Consider the following 20,312-nt stretch of genomic DNA (forward strand, 5'->3'; position numbering starts at 1 on the left):
TTTTGTTAATTATTTGTTTTTACAAATCTTCCGAAAACGACAATAGACGCAAAGGTAATTCAGAGTTATCTTTTTAAACCTCATGTAATTCAAACCCTTTGCACGCGCAGCTATTTTATTGTTTTTGCTTGTCAAGTCGTCTACTGCTCATCCAGTTGCCCAGCAGATTTTGGAATGTCACATGGTCACGGTAAGGACATTCTCAATCCTATTTCTTGGCTTCCGTGACAGCAACAACAGGCAGCTGCTCAGTTGGTCTCATGAGGTTGAGTAAAACTCTGCCAGCACTCCAGTCCTGAATTAAAATGAACTGGACACTTGGAGACTGAACCCGTGGACTTCGGAAAAGGGAGCCAGCCGCTACGTCATCGGTCCCTAATTGTACGAAATGATACGAAATGAACTGACAATGTTAAAGTCCAAAATTCATCCACTGACCAGAAATCAGAACGTGATGATGATGATGATGATGATGAATGAACGTACTAATATGAATTTAAAATGATCAGCGGATCCAGCCCACAATATTGAAAGTTAAAAATAATTCCAAAATTAATCCAATGCCTAGAATTTAAAAAAAGAGGCGATGAACAATGATTATTAACTCGACCCGCAATGCCAAACCTTTCTATAAACTACTGTATCTTAAAACAATAGTATTACTGACCAAGGGGCTTCTTCCATTGCACAATCCTGAGTCGATGATGCTTGTTTTCTAAAGTGGTCCAAAATCCAGGTCAACGACCACTATTAATATAATTTCGTGTGGCTATTACTAGCCGAGTGCAGCCTTTGTACGGCGGACCCTCCGATGAGGGTGGGAGGCATCTGCCATGTGTAGGTAACTGCGTGTTATTGTGGTGGAGTACATGTTTTGTGTGGTGTGTGGGTTGCAGGGATGTTGGGGACAGCACAAAAAACCCAGCCCCCGGGCCATTGGAATTAACCAATGAATGTTAAAATCCCCGACCCGGCCGGGAATCGAACCCGGGACCCTCTGAACAGAAGGCCAGGAGCTGACGCTTCAGCCAACGAGTCGGACAACGACCGCTCATAGTGGTGCTTATCGCTAGGAAAGTAAGAAACATGGTATTTCTCATGTACTAATCATGGGTAACTTTGACTAACGGTGTTCCACACACTGTGGTACTACTCACACGTAATGTAATACGTACAGTTAACGCAGACCTATGGTGTTTCTCACATTACGGCGCCACTCATAGGCAATGCAAAACCATGGTCTTCCTCACATAGTGGTACTAATCAGAATAACCTGTACTATCCCACGTTCCTCACAGACCCAGGTGGATACAGTAGGTGTATTATTCGTCTGCGTCCCACACCCACAGAGGGTATGTGAATTATATTTCGGTAATAATTAAAGTAAGACTGATCAAATATTAAGTGTGAGGAACTTATCTTTACTAATTGGCCTTTGCTGGCGGGACCTAGTGTTTACAGTGCACTAAGTCTTCTACTATTATCATAGCAATCGCATGAAACTTTAATTAATCATTTGCACTGTTAATGGTTATCGAATATAATTTACTGGCAGCGCAGAATGTTTGTTGGCTGGAACACTTATATCCATCTCTGTGGTGTAGTGGCTAGTGTGATTAGCTGCCACGACCGGAGGCCAGGGTTCCATTCCAGAAATTTGAAATGTGGTACGAGGATTGGGATGGGGTCCACTCAGCCTCGAGAGATCAACTGAGTAGAGGGTGTTCGTTTACCAACTGAGCCTTCATCTAAGTGGTTTTCCGTGGTTCCCACTTCGATGATTATGATGATGGTTGTTGTTTAAAGGGGCCTAACATCGAGGTAATCGGCCCCTAATGGTACGAAATGGAATAACAAAAATTTCAAATTCATCCACTGACCAAAATTTTAAAAAAATGTCATGCAGAATGAATGGATGGACATTAAACCCCACAAAGAAAAAAAAAACAAACAAAAACAGTGGATCAGACTCAAAAGAAGGTAGTTAATTAGAGTATTACTGACCAAGGGACCATTTATAAAGCACAATGATGCTTGATGTCTGAAGGGGTGCTAAATTCACGTCTAAGGCCCCACAGAATGGTACATGTTCGGAGTAAAGTAGAACCATGGTATTTGTCATTTTGGGGTAGCGAAGACTCACGGTGGTCCACACAAGACGGTTCTATTCACAAGTATTGCAATTCGTACAGGGAACGCAGACCTATGGTGTTTCTCACACAATAGCGCCACTCATAGTCAACGCACACCAGTAAGTTTCCTCACCTACATGTACTAGTCACGGGCGCCGGTATTCCCGTGGTGTTCCTCACATAGTGGGTACCAATCACAGGCAACGCTGACCCCACGATGTTGCTCACATGGGTACGACGCACGGGTACTGGAATCCACCAGGCCAGGCTTTTTACTGCAACTAATCACAAACCTAATTCGTACCAATTTAGTGGTACTACTCGCAAGTTCATGCAACCCATGGTGTTCCCCGCATGATGGTACGAATCAAGAGTAGTTTCATGGTTCTAATTCAATCATCCCTTGGTCGCCCCTTGTAGTCGCCTCTTACGACCGGCAGGTGATACCGCGGGTGTATTATACATGTGCGTCCCCCACCCGCAGCGGGTAGTGTGTTTGGTCCGCGAGAGGTATTTTATTTCCCTCAAGTCCGCCGGCAAGCCGGTTAGGACCCCCCTATCCACCACCTGGGACGCGCCACGTGGGAGTATCACCTCTCCCCCTGCTACGCCTGCGTAGCAGGTTCGTGGGGTTCCCACTACTCCTGCAGGCAAATGCCTCGATGGTACCTTACTTAAGGCCACGGCCGCTTCCTTCCCTCTTTAATGCCTATACTTTACAATCTTCCCATCTCCCACAAGGCCCCTGTTTAGCATAGCAGGTGAGGGCGCCTGGGGCAGGTACTGGTTCTTCTCCGCAGTTGTATCCCCGACCAAACATCTTCGGCTCCAGGACACTGCCCTTGAGGTGGTGGAGGTAGGATCCCTCGCTGAGACCGGCGGAGAAATTAAACCTCGACGGTAAAGTGACTGACTGACAGTACACATTTCTTTAGTCTTCGATTGGGCTAAAATTAATGGATATATCTGAAAACACATTATCAATTCCTCAACATTACCAGTCCAACTAGAAGAATCAAACAACTACCACCTGAATTTCGTAATATCATGACTTCATAATAGAACAATATACAAAATATAAGTTAGACGTTACGCAAATTAATTTACTGTAGAATTTTGACTGGCAAATCTGTATTGAAAACAGAGTACGTTTTACTCTGAAGGGTCATTTTACCCCAAATGGGCAACAAGGCAAAGTATTTTGCAGTACTAAGCAGTGTAGAGCCACGTGATTCTAAGCTACTCATTTAGCGTAGTTTTGCTGCTCACAGGAAATCAAATTGATTTCTGCACGATGAGAGGTTCTGTTTTCTTTGAGGAAGCTTGCGCATAGAATTGATTATTGAATTCCCTCCTCTAGTAGGGCCTAACTGATGTATGGACGCTCTTAGCGAGCGGTACTGTTGGTACAATTGATAGCAGTCAGCTTGTGCTGGACGCTGGTATATGAAGCGTGCACAAATAATGTGGTATCAAGATGAATTCAGTTATTCTAGGCACATTCATTTTAAACTGAGATTTAAGAGGAGAAACCCACGCCTTGAACTTGAATACGTGTGGAGCATCAGCTATAAAATTGGCGATTTATCTCACAGGAAAATATTTATGAGAGAAAATAACTTACCTTCGATTGAAGTTCCATAGGTCCGCTGGCCTGCAGTCACCGTAAACTGGTTGCCTTACCGAGAATATCGTGGGCTTCGATCTGCAGCCACGCCTGTGCGTGTTGCAGCCCTTCTGGCCACTGACTGCCTGATAAGAGAACATAGAGAAAGGGTTGGAATGGAAATCATAGAAGCAAGCGCCCGAGAAAACTACATTGAGAAAGTGATTGCCGTGAAGATGTATTCGTAAGCTTTATAAAACCTGCAGGCGAAGAAGACCTATTATTGATTTCTTATCTACAATAACGTACACAGAACACAAAATTTCATTTCTGACCCCCCAAGTCGCGAAATACATCTCTTTGCCTGTATATCAATATGAAAGTTGGTTATAATGGAGAGTTATATTTTAAACATACTGTAACGTGCAGGAACTTCAGGCCCAAGAAAGGAATAATGAGTCCTACACATAAGACATTCGAGTAATTTTGATCTGTTTTCGTTCCTTTAATTTTCTTCTTAAGTTCTTTTTCACTGTTCCAAAACATATTTATATTAACTGAAACAGGTTTCCAGCATAATGTGTGTCCAAACAAAGGTGGCCGTAATTAAAATTTTGACAATCTGAAACAGTTCTCAGTGACCAGAAGACAGGAAAGGACCGAGATGGATAGCTGCAGTCGCTTAAGTGCGGCCAGTATCCAGTATTCGGGAGATAGTGGGTTCGAAGCCCATTGTCGGCAGCCCTGAAGATGGTTTTCTGTGATTTCCCATTTTCACAGCAGGCAAATGCTGGGGCTGTACCTAAATTAAGGCCACGGCCGCTTCCTTCCCACTCCTAGCCGCTTCCGGTCCCATGGTCGCCATAAGTCCTATCTGTGTTGGTGCAACGTAACACAACTTGCAAAGACAGGAAAGGCACATAGTTTTGATAGGACATACCCTGAATTTATAATACATGTCGCGAGCACCGATTCGCAACACGTCCTTCCGTGGGAAATTATAGGGCGAGCGCGTCGAACGAGATTCGATCCGTGACCTCCCAGTCGGAAATCCCTAATACTCATGAGTAATTTAAGTGTAATATATAAAAGGAAGACACGGCAAGAAACAGTGGAAGTGAATGAGTAAGTGTAATAGAATATCAGTGCAGTGAATAAGTGCAGAATTGCAATTATGATTAAAAGCATTTCTTAAAGGTAGTCTCAACTTGGAACATTTCAGTGAGCTGAGAATGAGGCAAACTTGTGAAATCAGAATATTGGTCAGAGAAACAAGTAAACAGACTACAAGGTCATAGTTAGAAGCTTTTAGAGGGTGGACCAGGAAAAGCAAACCTGTTGTTGGTCACGTAGCAAGGTGCCCTGTAAAAATAAGAACGCATGCTGTGGTGCAATAATTCTTTCTAGAAAGAATCTCTGGAAGGTCACCAGTCACATGTACATCCATAAGACGGGTGGGACCACACTTGAAGTAACCAATAGGAAACTAACTGATCAGGGATGTGAGGGAACATAGTAGTAGGGGATGACTTGTTCCAGAAGCTCAGAGAAATGATAAAGGGGAGTGACAAGGGAGCCTCTTGGTCATTCGGTCATTCGGACATTCTGCATCATTCTGTCATTCTGTATCATTCTGTTGGTAGTAATCCTGGTGCCATTCAGGCAGTTATTCTATAACATTGGAAAGGAACGTTCTCTTGGGAAGGGACGGACACTAGATCACTTGGCAGAGAAGAGACTCTGTAGAATAAAGTCAGTAAAGATAGCAGTATATTGTACTGAACCGTTCTGTTCATGGACCAATAGTATAGATTTTAGTATTTGTTGTAACCAAGGTTGAAATTTACAGAACACAACTTTTATTGCTTCACTTTATGATATTTACACAAATAACTGAAATTTATTTTGAAGTAAAAAGGAATATTGAATCTTGAGAAAAGTCTGTCTTTATACAATATGTACAGGTTTGCAGTCTTTATATACACTTCTATCTTGAAAAGATAGTCTTCGTGAATTGACACTTTGATAGTCGAGAACTATCTGGCACACTAACATAAATGTCTATGAGAGTCCTTGTTTGTTGAAGTGCCTGAATTCCTAAAAAGCAAGTTCAATTGATTGAAGAAATTCCACCTAGCGAAACTAAGGGAGCTTGCATAAATTAGGGAATGAAAATGGCTTGTAAAAGAATTACGGAACATAGGCAGCGGAAACAGGTAAGGGAGCGGTGACCAGAGGTGAAACCTCGTACTGCCAGAAATTCAGTCCACCTGGTCGAAGCACATTTTCAAGAGGAGTAGCCTCCGTGCTCGACGTAGGGTGTATTCTGGAGCTGGACACCGGGGCGAGTGGGCGAGTAAGCAGGCAGGGAGCTCCTATTTATAGTACACTCGATGGTCAGGCACGCGCACTGAGGGCTGCGCGTCGAAGCTAGCAGAATGATACACAGGCGCGCGTGCAGCTGGCTGACGGAGCGAGAAGGGAGTGCCGGACATACAACAGTATTGATATTGGGATTACATGAGACCACCCACGAAGTCATTGTCTTATAGTTTATTTCATAAAAGATTCCAGAAGAAGCGTTCTCGTGTGAAGAGAGCTAGAGCGTCATTATGAAAATCTCCAGAACCTCATTAAAGGGAGTTATGTCCCAAGCCAAGCCTCTTAATGAAGATTGGGGACGCTTCCCGGATCGCGGCAAAACTTACCTTCGGAGGGAAGAAAGAATTAAATTAATATCCTTGGTTACGGAAGAGTTGCATTGGATTTGATACAAGAATTGCAACCTGCATAATTTCTGCTTAATTTTGATATGCATTAGGACTGCAATCATAAATGCATTCGTTAAATAGGGTACTTGACGTGCTTTGTGCGGGAAAACTTCGAGTCGCGGGCGCGCGTATCCTGCACGCGATCGAACGGCGTGGTTACGCTACCCTGATTATAAAAGCAAGGCCGCCTGGCACAATCAGCCTCATTCTTTGACCGTAAGGCTGCTTGAACGAAGTCGTCGTGCTACAAGTCGGCACTGCGAACAACATTTTGTCTTCGAGCTGCACATACAACTAGTACTACTGAATCTGCGAGGAAATAAGTAATCAACTTGCATATTCAGCTAAAGTCTTGATATTACCTGTGTTGATATGCTATGGTGAGATGAGGTACTACCTATAATAGACTGATGAACTAGTAGCTTCATATTTCTGTGAGGTCAAGTTGTAACTGACGTAATGCTAGAATAAATATAGGTTCAGGGTAGTTCTTCCAGAACTACATGTTGTCCGAGTGAAAGGATGCAATAACAGTGTTACTATGGTGAAGAAGCTATAGTGTACCAGGTTTAAAATTCAGAACAAGACTTGGTCAATGTAACGTGTGAGACACGATAGCAGTGGAAACAGGCATCGAGTCTGGACAGTCTGTAATAAATGAATTTGTTTTCAGTTACCCCTGCATCAAGCCAGAACGAGCTTCTACATCATCATTGCGAGGAAGCCACAACCGGAGCTGAAGCCGACACGACATCGGGAATCGATCCAGCAACGTTGGGAGCACCTGATCAGCGCGACGTCGAAGGGGACATCTTCCAACCACCTAAGGAGCTGTACGAAGGAGTCACACAAGAAAGAATGTCTCCAAGTGTTCACCAGTATCCGCTGCAAGCGTCGCAGTTTGTCATGATGTGGTAAATTCAGTGGTCCACAGGGAGGGCCACTCCGTCATGTCATCAATCATATAAGGTCAGAGCTTTCCAATTCTGTTTCAAGCATGTCATTTAAATTTAGATAGGGATAGGGGGGCCGTCAGCCAACAGGTTAGTTTATGGTAGGAAAACTCTTGGTAATAAAGAGCTAGGCCTCAAGCTCGAACCCCGTACATTAGGGTAGATGATAGTTTGTAGATTCCTTGTTGGTGTGTTTATATTTAATTTCGATAGTATTATATTAGCGTACGTGTTATCTTCATGGATCAGGTCGAACTCCCTTGGTCATGGTAGGTTAGTCTAACAGGCAGGCACTATTTATTGTGTCGCGTTTAGGCATTTGTCACTGCAGACGTAGACTGTATAGTTGAGACCACAGCTGTTTCGTGAAGGCAGTGAACTGGTTGTCATCGGCTCAACATTATCTTTACCCAAGCATTTGAAAGCTCTTACATTTGTAAATAGTTTTTGTTTATGTAATAAATCCCTGATTGTAAAACTTTGAATGCAGCGATGTTTTCTGTTAGATATTTTTTTACTCTAGCTGATTCTTACCTGATTAGTCATATATTCTAGTGTTTTATTTTAATGTTGCCCATTGTTCACCCATGTTATCTCTGAGAAGTGCGCTATCGTCCGACCGAGCAAGGATGTGTGTTCAGGTAAGACTATGTGCACAAGCTCACGTTTGTGAGAGTTCTTTCACTACTGTACTCTGGGTTCGAGACCGGCTTTCGCCTGGCCGGAACCTTAGAGTCCTGTAGGGCACAGTACCCGATGCATTTACTGGACGTATTACAAAATGGCGCCTACGGAAGATAGAGGCCAGCCAAGGCAAAGAAATGTGTAGTAGGATATCGATACTCATATATGTCAGAAGGCCATGACTAACTTAAACCTACCACTATGAAGGCGGTGTACAATGGTGTAGAATCGATAGAATTGTTTTTAAAAATCGGATTATTATAAAAACTGACTTAAAAATTGACCTCGTAAGGATAAGACTTCCTGAACATCGCTCTAAAAATTAAGCAAGATTTGCAGTATCTAACGTGAATTTTAAGCTCAGAGGTCGGTAATATTGAAGAAAACGAAGATATAAACGTTGAAATACGGTAAAGAAGAAATAAAATCCAGAAATTTCGAAAAGGTCGTCAAAATACTTAGACGCAAAATCGTTCGGAAACAAGAAGTTGATTGAGTCGCGAGAGCTTGAAATTGTGCTATATTAAGTGGAAATAATAGCAACGATAGCCTAAATAAAGAGGCAATCATTATAAAAATATATATATATACTTCGCAGAACCATGATGAATTCACATTTTCCAGTATCGATGGATATTGTCTACTGTGTTCCTGAACAGATAATGGCTTGCTAAATCGGCATAGACCAACCTGGAGGGAGATGTCATCCTGGCAGTTAAAACCACCCGACCCGTGTGGAGGAGGTCACTCTACCCGAGATACCAGTGATGGAGAACCTGCCCAGTTCTCAATCCAAGGCCTGTGACCAGACCGAAGAGCAACTAAGGCCCGAGATATTGAATGGCGAGCTAAGTAATAGTATTGAGTAGTATAATTTCTTATGTAGAGTATTACCAGTATATGCAATAGTTCTGAATAGCCTAAACGTGAGATAATTAAGTGTGCAGTGAATACAAGAACGTGCAGTGTGAAATATTTAAGACTATATCTCGTGACAGATTGGTAACGTATTTCCTATATCATCTTATCCAAGGAAGTAAGAATACGATTTAAAAGTGTGACGTAGTGTAACATATGTTTCATAGAATCCCGGTTAGTTAGAAAGATCCATGAATGATGTAATACCAGTCAAACCCAGTTTACGTCACAGAGGGACGCATGTTTGAATTGGTTACGTTAAATTACCATACTCATTGCTGTGTTATTATATTTAAAAAATAGATACTGCACCTTTTAATTTCTGCAACCTTTCCCGATGCCTCTGTCTTATGTTGTTGCGCCACGTTGGGCGAACAAATTTATTGCACCTGTTAATATATTAATGTTCCCGCGGTGACTCCCGCTATTGCGCCGCGTTGGAGCATTAACTGAATATACACATGTGTAAATATTGCTCCGGCCATATAATTTTAAGCATCGGGTCGTAAATCATACCTAGACTCTGAACTGAAATATAATTTATGAACATGAGCTCCAACAACACGGTGCATAATCGCTTCTCAGGGTAAAATTCGCTTCCTTATGTTCCCATATGCTTTATATAAATCGTAGATTCCGTTGAAGAGTATCGGTCCGTTGAAATAGTCATTCCGAATCCACACGTGAAGGAAATTATCTCAATCATCACCTAATATCTAACATAATTTAATAGATCCGTATATTATCATATTACTATATATTACAAGTTACTTAAGGAATAGAAACGCGAAATCAAAATTATATCTAGTTTATTAGCATGCTAATGTATAATAAAATTGAATAATATGCATCCATCGGCAATAAAGAAAGGAACAATCGTGTGAAATTACAAATATCATCCTCAAATGCTTGAGTTCCGAGATAAACATATTTGAAAAATCTTTAAGTTATCGTCATATTTGCTTACATTTTTCGTTAAGTTTCAAAAATATACCATATCTTCCATGTTTAAATTGATACAAGGGGAAAAATAGGGACCATAACTTTATTAATTCAAGGAGGAGTGGAATATCTTCCTTTTAATATTGTTTGGGATTTTCTTTGGGGCATCATTTATGTTTCATTTTTCTTTTCGAACTATTTGACCAAATTTACTTGGATTTATGTTTGGACTCTTGTTTGGATTCTTCTTTGTGACTCTCCACGTTACGAGATAAGCATTACCATATTTAAATTTGGGTTCAAAACACCCATAAAGTTATTAATATTCCTATCACAACCCAAAATGAATAAATTAAAACAGTACATCACCATATGTACAAAATAAACCAAATAATCTTACTACAGAGTGCCATAACTATGATAGTACGTCGGTCTTTCCTGCGAAAATCGTGCCATGCATTCTTAATCATGTGCCAATATATTTACATATTCTCAAATATCTCTTCACTATGCCAATATTAAGTCAAAGTAAACCGTACTTCATATTAGCGTTAATGCGCTGATCTTCCAATATGAAAATGTGCGAGACTCCATTCTATTCCTGAATATATATATTACGTAATGTATAACAAACACGTAACCTATCAATATCTTCCGCTGAAAGTTACTACGAGACACATTATGCTTGACTCGAGACATACATTCAACTTAACATGGCCTAAATCCTTCACTTGCAGTGCTAATCCAAATATAAATATAATACGTAACACAGGAATTCGCAATTCAACCATCTATCCCATTATTAAGCAACGAACAGAAACATATCTCCTCACTCAAATTACAACTTGCCACAATAGCATTCCTTTTCCTTCATATAAATATATACCTCCATATTTAAAAAATATCTTCATTCAATTCCACTTAAATAACCTCTGTGTTACGGTAGCATTACTTAATAACCTGATTATTCTCCCATACACTGCAACTTCGTAATATTTCCAACATCTCAGTACAATACAATTATCGTACTGGCCATGATTGCTACACATATTGACCTGAAGTTTTAGATTACGTCTCGTATCTTGTCTGCACTTTCTATAATCTCTACTGGTTAAACATTTCACGGTCAACACGTATTGATTGGCACTAAACATGCACAAATACTCAATCAGATCTAGTTTCCATTAACCTTAAAATTATCACATTAGCACCACAGTTATATAGCATAAACTGGCACATTTCATCGGCTAATAATTGGTATTTATATTCATATATCCTTTAATTGGCACTACAACTCTTACTTCTAGCACTCCTGTACATATATAAATATTTTTCATCAATTGATTTCAAATTTATTACGATGCAATTCCTAATACTTATCTCGTAACGGGATTTTGCTGCTGGATCTTTCCTGGACTACGGCATCTTGGAGTAGGCAGCCCCTGCGATCCAAAGATTACGTCATCTGCGGCTCCGGCTCGGGATCTTGGCTTGAGCTATTAAGTCTTGAGCGACCATTTCCATCTGTTTAAGCTGAGTCCATCTTGTCACCAGTTCTCATGCAATCATAAAAGAACAAATATATAGTAGAACTCATAGTGTACTGGTGAATAGTAGGCTACTCAATGCGTAATATTTGTTTTCAGAAACTCGTATTGCTCGAGAATATTCTTTTCCTTTAAATTTAGAGATTTCTCTAATTCGGCCTACTTCTTGCTATTTCTTTCGCTTAAACAGATATTGTCTCCCTCCTGGAAACAATAAATTATGCCTTCCTTAGCAAGGATTTGTCGTTATAATACTACTTTCGGCAATGTATAACTTGGCTGAAGTTTCCTTTCGTTTCTGAGTTTAGGTGTTACAATAACGAATATTTCCTTCAAATCTACGCCTTTTCTGCCGATATTTTTGTAGCTGTAATCTCCACTGCTGTTTATCTATTAATACTTTAGTAATTAACGACGCGTTGACCCTTTTATATCCTTCCGTAAGTCGTGCTGCTTCTCTTCAACTCGTAATTCTTTCTTCTCAAGGTAGTCAAGAATCGGTTTCTTTCAAATTTTTTTTAGCCCATCATTATTTAATTCTTGAGATTCTTTTTCCTTGCGGCCGGCCGATATCGATTGACTAGATCTCTACTCTGTGTACTTGCACCTGAAGCTATTGTGCGCCATATTTGTCCACTGTTTCCATGACATTTACGGCCGCTAATGTAACGTAATGGTACAATACTGAATTTGGGGTTATATGTGAAATTGTATGACAAAATGCGTTTTGAGGAACGAATTCTGCGCTATTGGAGTGATACGTATCGTTGTGTTTAATTAATATTGGAGGTTAAACGCGATAATTATAGATGTTAAATGAATTAAATATGGGTTGAAACGAAGGTTAGTAATGAAATAATGAAGTATATATGATACGTTAAATGTATTATTGCGCAGATTAACAGGAAGTAAAACGTATATATATATATATATATATATATATATATATATATATATATATATATATATAAAATGTGCGATATAGGAGCACAAGTAAAGCGACTACGGAATATAAGTATGCCCCAGGGAGGAACTATAGCAAGATATGGACAATAAAATTACGCATATTTTAATGAAGTGTGAAAGTGGTTTGACTATTATAACAACCGGTGATGGGTATATGAATGCATGACTGTGTCGTATTCTGAATGAATGTTAATGGCGTGGAAGATCAAACTAGGATGTAACTAGTATGGTAATGTAGTGTTGAAATATCTTAATGTAGGCACTTGCACATCCATATATGAAAAAATACTAATTGGCTACGTACATATTGAACTGGAATACGATACATAAGAAATTATATAGCTAGAGTAGGGAAATTATTTGAGATTTACGTAGGATATCATCGATGCTTTATTAATCTGAAATATTATTAGAGCGAATATTTAGCTAGGAGCCATACTTAAGTGGCAATTGGACCGAGAAGCTTAGTGCGTCATCCAATATTTCATTTTCTTCACTGTAGTCTGCACCAACGAACTCAGATAATTTTCAATGTAACTTAGGTCACTGATATTAGTATTCAGAACACTTTTATTCATATTCAGTTCATTTCCACGATAATTTGAACAATGTAATGATTGTATTTTTGATTAGGGTGTATAACTAACACCGTGAGTGATGGAATAATTTACTGATATACCGAATTTTGACCGTGATCAGAAGACTATGATATACTGTATACTTAAATGACCAGATGTAAATTTTAATAGGAAGATGAAACAAAGCAACAATTCATTTCAGGAATACGCGACCCAGAATGTTAAGATATGAAAACTTAGTTTAGGAATAAGCCAGCGCTGACTTAGAATATTTGATGTAGGAATTAGGATATTTATTTATTAGGTTGACAATTGGAAGATCATGAGCAATATTTGACATTAACCATTTCTTTTGCAAGTCTTGATAATTTAATAAATGTGTTTCTTGATTGATTTTTTATAGAATGGAATGAGTTTTCATTTGTAATGGTAGTCTGTAGTTATACTTAGTGAGTAAGGTTCTCGTTATGCAGATGTGTTTGTCGAAAGGTTGATTGAAGTTTGCGTACGCGAAATCCACTACTGAGCGTTGAATTACGTAATGCTGGACCGCATATGGTGTCATTATTTTCTCTTTGAACGCACGTTAAACCAAAACATAGAAAAATTTATCATTTTTCTGGAGGCATGAATACCCTGAGATATGTAACTGACTAGTTGGGAAAAATACTGTGGTCACCCTGACCCGTAGGGTGCAATATGGAGTTAGTCAGATTAGGCAGTAGTTGAGCCTGCCATCAGTTAGTGACGACAGCAGTATAAGAAGTTATTCAAATTAGGCAGCAATTAAGACTGTCAAGCAGTAGAACTGGTTAGCAGTGTCCCACAGGGTAAAGTACAGAGACAGTACATAGAGAACTCACTGAGTATTCGAAGGAGACTGTAGCTTCAAATAGCATTCACCTTAGAGTTATGTGTTCGAGTCCTGAAACCGTCAGGGAAGATTCAGAGGTACACCACAACGAGGATTCAAGAGAGAAGCAAGAAGAAAGAAGCTTCAAAACCCGAGATTAGTATCAACTCGTTAAGAAACTTTAAAGACTGAAGGGAATTTATAAATGTTGTAAAGTGAATCATAGAAGTGTGTGTATTTTCCAAGGAAGTCAGAGACTGATAAACTGGTTATTTAAAAGTAATTTGAGAAGATAATAATTACAAGTGTGATGTAATATTATTGGAAGGGTATATTTGATAGTTTGCTTAAATAAATTAGACTAAGAATTTAATGGTGTCAGAAAGTGTTGTATATAAAGGTCAATCTGATATTCGAACCCAAGTTCTCAGCCTGTCCTGTTCATAGAATACGACATACAATGCGTATAGAAGAGTAGGGCATGGCTGATCAAATTTCATACATCCATCCTAACATGGGATACCTGTCAAAATCTTTCGAAGTTACCAAAGTAATTGCGGTCCTAAACCGAATAAACCTCAGTTGAAAGTAGAGTTATCGGTCAATAGCACAATTCAGTTGCTGCTTTAAACTTCTGTAAAGAATCCCACGGAATAGAATAGGCCCAATGGTCCTGGAAAAAGTCCTAATTTCAGACCTAACAGGAGCTGTACAGACCAGGTGTTAAATCTAACAACACACATCGAAGCAGGGTTTCAAGGAGAAGGAAATACATTTGTAGTTTTCGTCAACCTGACCGCTGCCTACGATACGGTATGGAAAGAAAAACTTCTGTGTAAAGTATTCAGAGTGACCGGCTGCCGAAACACTTTGATACTGATCAGTAACATGCTCTCCGACAGGTACTTCGGAGTACTCCAGGATAATCTCATACATAATCAAACAAAGAAAACTAAATAATGACCTACCTCAGAGGTCAGCGCTATCCTCTGCAGTTTTGGACTTACCTGAATTCAGTGCAAAGAAGTTCGGTTATGTTGGCGACTTGGCCTTGGTTTTTCAACCTGAGTTCAACATTGCTGGGAACACTCTAACTGATGACGTTAACAAACAACTTACATATTTCACCCAATGGGGCTCATACCAAATCCTTCCAAACACGGAGGTCAGCTGTTTTCACTCAAATACTAGAGAAGCAGATTATGAACTGAAAATTTATATGAAAATTGTAATACTTCCCTACCAGAGTCATCCAAAATATCTTGGAGTGACACTGAATAGGACATTATCTTTCAAGACACATCTTGAAATTACGCCACGAAAATTATACACTCGAAATTACCTCATTCAGAAACTCTGTAGCATTAACTGGGGAGTAACAGCAGATACAGTTGTGATCAGCTTGGTGTTCTCTGCGGAAGAATATTGCGCTCGGGTGTGGATGAATAGCTGTCGCATTCGAAGACCGACATTCAGCTCAATTCAGCACGGAAAACCATCTCTGTATGCATAAAAAGTACTCATCTATATTGGCTCCCAGCACTCAGCCGTATAGCCCCCTCTGCATTATAAACGCAAGACGCACTACTAAAGGAATATTTGAAAATAATTAACAATTCGAAATTTCCAATTGATGAAGACATTCCACATTTTACAATAAACAGGCTTCGTTCCAGAAATCCACCTATACGACTAGAACAAATACTTGCTGATAGTAACTTCAACAATGATGCTAAGTGGCACGACTGCTGGACTGAGAATGGTCCATCTGAAGTGCGTGACCTTATCGACTCCACACAGACACCCAAGGGCTTTGAACTTCCGAGACATGTGCGGAAACGTCTGAACCGCATCCGAATAGGACATGGAGTACGTGCGTACAACCTACACAAGTGGGGCAAGCAGTAAAGCCCAACCTGTGATTGTCAAGCATGGTACCAAATTATCCGACACATCATCAAGGAGTGCAATTGTTTGACAGCCTGCACGGGTTATCCGAAAGATTTTTAATTGTTGCACTATCCACGCTTGAGTAGATAGCTTGACTGGACGTTAGGATCTACTATTATTTTGTCTAATGTCACTCCATTAATATGTATTTAATTGTTTTATTTGTTCATTATTAGTTATTAAATATGTATTATTTATTACTATATTTATTGTACTTTGCATGTATATATAGTTGGTTTTTCTCCCTTGTGTAATGCCATACGCTAAATAAATGAACAGTTGCTTAGTATTTTTAAAATCACCTTTTAAAAACTATATTAAATGAGTACGAATAAAACAATGCTGCAGTTTACTATGAATTTTTTTCATTTATATAACGAAAAGAAATTAGTTCAGTGTAATATAAAGTAACAATAATCATAAGGGAATTACATTACTTCACGCGTAATTTTAAATTCAAAATGGCGTGTTAACTGTTTAGAAATTTCGTTGGATAAGAAGGACATGCAGTTGCAAGATATTTATATTCTTTATGTAATATTTTCATATTATCTGAAATACAATTGCATAGTCAACTATGATATTACTACATATTCATATATAATCTGCTTGACAAGTTACCAATATCAGTAAGACTTTTCAGCAAACTTTGAGTGATATTGTAAGAAACACGATCTAAGATTCAACCACACATTACACTTCACACAGCATAATGTTGTACTTTTCTTGCAGAGAGCACACTTCCTATACTTCTCAATGGCATCCGCAAAATTATCTGTAGTGTCGTACCTTACTTCAATCGGAATCTGTTTGCGTGCTTTCGGTCTTACGCTCCTTGGTTTTTCAATAGCTGGAGTAGCAAGAATGGCAGTTACAGTCCTCATTGTGAATTCAAGTAAACACATATCCTTGTGAATGTGACGATAGAGAATACATGCTTTCGCAATTGCTCCATTGAGACAAAGTGGATCAGTGGATTGTTCCTTATGTGTATTCGGTAGTCCCCGGACTCTATCAAAAATATCAACACCTCCCATTGATCTGTTGTAGTCCTTGAATATGATGGGCATGCAAATAGGTACAGTTTCCTCTTTAACTCTGTTACAACGGTTGCGTGAAGTAACGCCTATGGATATGTTCTTGTCTACGTTGGTTGCGATGGTGATTTGTCTGTTATCATTCCAACGAACAGTGTTATCCCTGAATCCTCCCCATGAACTGCATGACACGACCCTCTGAGTTCATTTTTCAGCACCTTCAAGGGAGCATTTTCGATCCTGTCTGAACGGATAGTGCCAACAACATAAATACTCTCTTCTTTGAGAGACTGTTATAGAGGAAAACCATTGAAGTATTTATTAATGTATAATGTACTGCTAGGGGCTGGAATCTTGAACCCAACCTTCGCACGACACTCGCACCAAGTGTTTGTTCAGGTTCTGTAGCTTCATGGGATCCCGTATAAGATTCAAATTTTGTAGGATAGCATTCGGGTGTATGTATGCACCACATTTTATAGCCATAACTTACAGGCTTCACTCTAATGAATTGGTTCATATAGTAGTGGCCACAACAATACTCCGTGCTTTCATCTATTGAAAAGTTTCTCCAAGAGGTTTAATTACTGACTGGAAGTTAGAATTCAGATGGAACAATGGGCCCCTTTCGGCAATGCGCAGATCGTAGTTTTACGACACATCTTATCGACGATTGTGACAACAATTAACAGACTAAAATGATCAACAGGTGCAGTTTTAATGCACCTTAGTTTTTCAACAACAGCAGGTTCTGGTTCAGAAGGATTATTGATGCTGCCATTTGGCACCGTTGAGGCAACTTCTTTCCAATTTCTTCTTTCGATTATTTTTGGAATTCTTAATGATGATTGTCTAGATTTATTTGATGCTTTCGCACTAGTAACGGGAGTATCTTAGGTAAGGAGATTACTGCATACGATAGTATCACGTGAACGTGTAGAGACAGCATCATCTTCATTACTGGCAGCACCATCACTAGCAGGATGCAAAACTAACTCCAATTCATCACATTCAGAATTCTCTGCAGCAAGCTCATCATCCACTTCTAGTTTATTTAGAATGGTAATGATATTCTCCACATTATTCGCAATGCTCTTTCTAAAAATATATCCAATTTTAACGTCTATATGGCCATGGTGTGAAATTTCATACTCCAATTTTTGTACACTCCATAAGGTCATTCGGGATCTCTGGGGACAATATTTGAACGTTAATTAGCTAATTAGCTTATGAAAAGCGATGTCTGCACCAACGCAGAGCTAGCATATCTAACTTATCCCCGTCCTCCTGCAGGCTTTTCAGAGGCCATTGATAGTGCGTGGACGTCTATATCATAAGGCCGTTTTTTGGAGTCCAAATGCACACAAACGGGTGCCTTCATCGGAATGTTATGAAGAGCTGTGTTCTACATGGAAGAGTCTGAACAGGCTGCGGTCTGGGGTCGGTCGATCTAAGAACAATATGAAGAAGTAGGTCTATCTGAAGAGTCAACCCTCTGTGCCTGCGGAGAACAAACCATGGCGCACCTCCTTAACTGCAACTCCTGCCCTCTCGTTTGCACCATGCAAGATTTTGCGAAGGCCACACCAAATGGTCGAGAGCTTGCCAAATTCTGGTCCGATATGATATAATTGTTACTCTGAATGTACCTCTAGTATGTTTTTACCAATTAGGCCTATCTAATTATTTCTCATTCTACTAATAATTTATATTATGTATTACTTCTGATACGAATAAATAAACAAAATCGGAATGTCAGTAAAAGGAACTGCATGGATTCCAGTTTCCACTCTCCATTCCCTTTAAGAATAGACGAATCGAACGAGAGGAGTGCCTGGATGTTTTATCATGATGTACCCATACATGATATTTCGCCCTCCCATACAGTGCAGGTATACATGTGTTTTAAATGGGTGCTGATAGTGTGTAGAATTCAGCTTCACATTATTAGCTTGTGAACTCGGCTCTTCTTATACAGCTTTTATAATTGTAAGTCCTTGTTGATTATGGTGTTAACGGTTGAAACAGACATCTCCAAATTACGTGCAATGGTCCTTTGTGGTGGTTGGGGGGGAGAAGGATTACTCCCTGAGAGAATGGCCTTCACTTTTCTCACCACTTCTGATGTACGGCTGGTGGTTGGTCGTGGAATTGCCCGTTTTTTACGCCTGGAATTAAGCCCAGCTGGCCTTTGCCACTTTTATTCAATAAAGCACAGATCCCGTTCTTTGACATCAATAAATCATGCTTCTTTCACATGCCTTAGATTGCAGAATAGCTATATTTAACATCGGGAAGGGCTGTTATGTAGCCCTCCCAGTAAGGCTCAATGCGCTTCGGCATCGTTGCAGCCAATGTCACGTTCTCAGTACTGATGTAAATCATCACTCCACGTTTTGACGTGCTCAAGTTGATAACAGCGCCGCCAGCGATCTTCAAACTCGGTACCAGAGATCCCGAACTACCTTCTGTATTGTAGCACAATGAAAATACATTTGGCCTACAATACATAATTGACTGACAAAGGGCATAATAGTGAACAAGAATAGATTAAAATTTTAAATAATAATAATAGAAATAATAATGCGATCTCATGTATTTTATTTAACTGAGTCCTGGAAAAGATCATCACGGAATAGACAGATCCCTACCAGTGAACACCGGATTAAGAATGGGGATCAAAACAGACAAACAAAGGATCCCATGCATGACCGTTGCCAATGACCGTTGCTAACGACCTGACGTTACTAGCAAACGACATGCAAGAGGCTACTATGCAATCCCAAACACTACACTCAGTATCGGATAAAACAGGTGTCCTGATCAAAATCTGAAATACCGAGTTCAGTACCAATAACAAAGACGCCGCTAGAACAATAAGAGTCAGTGACACCAAAGATATCAAGAGAGCAAAAGCACCTATTGATGAATGTCAATATAAGACACTATAATGCAAAAGTCAGATAGTCAGCCCTCTACGCAGCAGAGTGCCTATCTCTAACCTATTACAAGGTGTACAACTTTGCTTCCGCCGTTTGCCGATGGATGGCGACAACGGTACGTAGCGGTCGAACGAAACAGATCGCAGACGTCAGGCAGTTAGCTTGGACCTCGGTCAACATAACCCCATTCAAACTTAGTCGATGTGTGTCTGCATCATAAAGTTGTTCTCGATTGAGCATGGCAGTGTACGAGCCAAATTCTCGGCATTTGCGGGAGGTGTTACTGTTTTGTTTCAATACGAAGAAAACAGCGGCTGAGTCTCATCGAATGCTCTCACGTACGTATGGTGAGGGCGCTATTAGTGGAAGAACGTGTCGTGAGGGGTTTCAACGCTTCAAGAACGGTGATTGTAACGTAGAAGACCGGCATAGT

Source organism: Anabrus simplex, chromosome 4 (genome assembly GCF_040414725.1).
Source record: "Anabrus simplex isolate iqAnaSimp1 chromosome 4, ASM4041472v1, whole genome shotgun sequence".
NCBI classification, from domain to species: domain Eukaryota; kingdom Metazoa; phylum Arthropoda; class Insecta; order Orthoptera; family Tettigoniidae; genus Anabrus; species Anabrus simplex.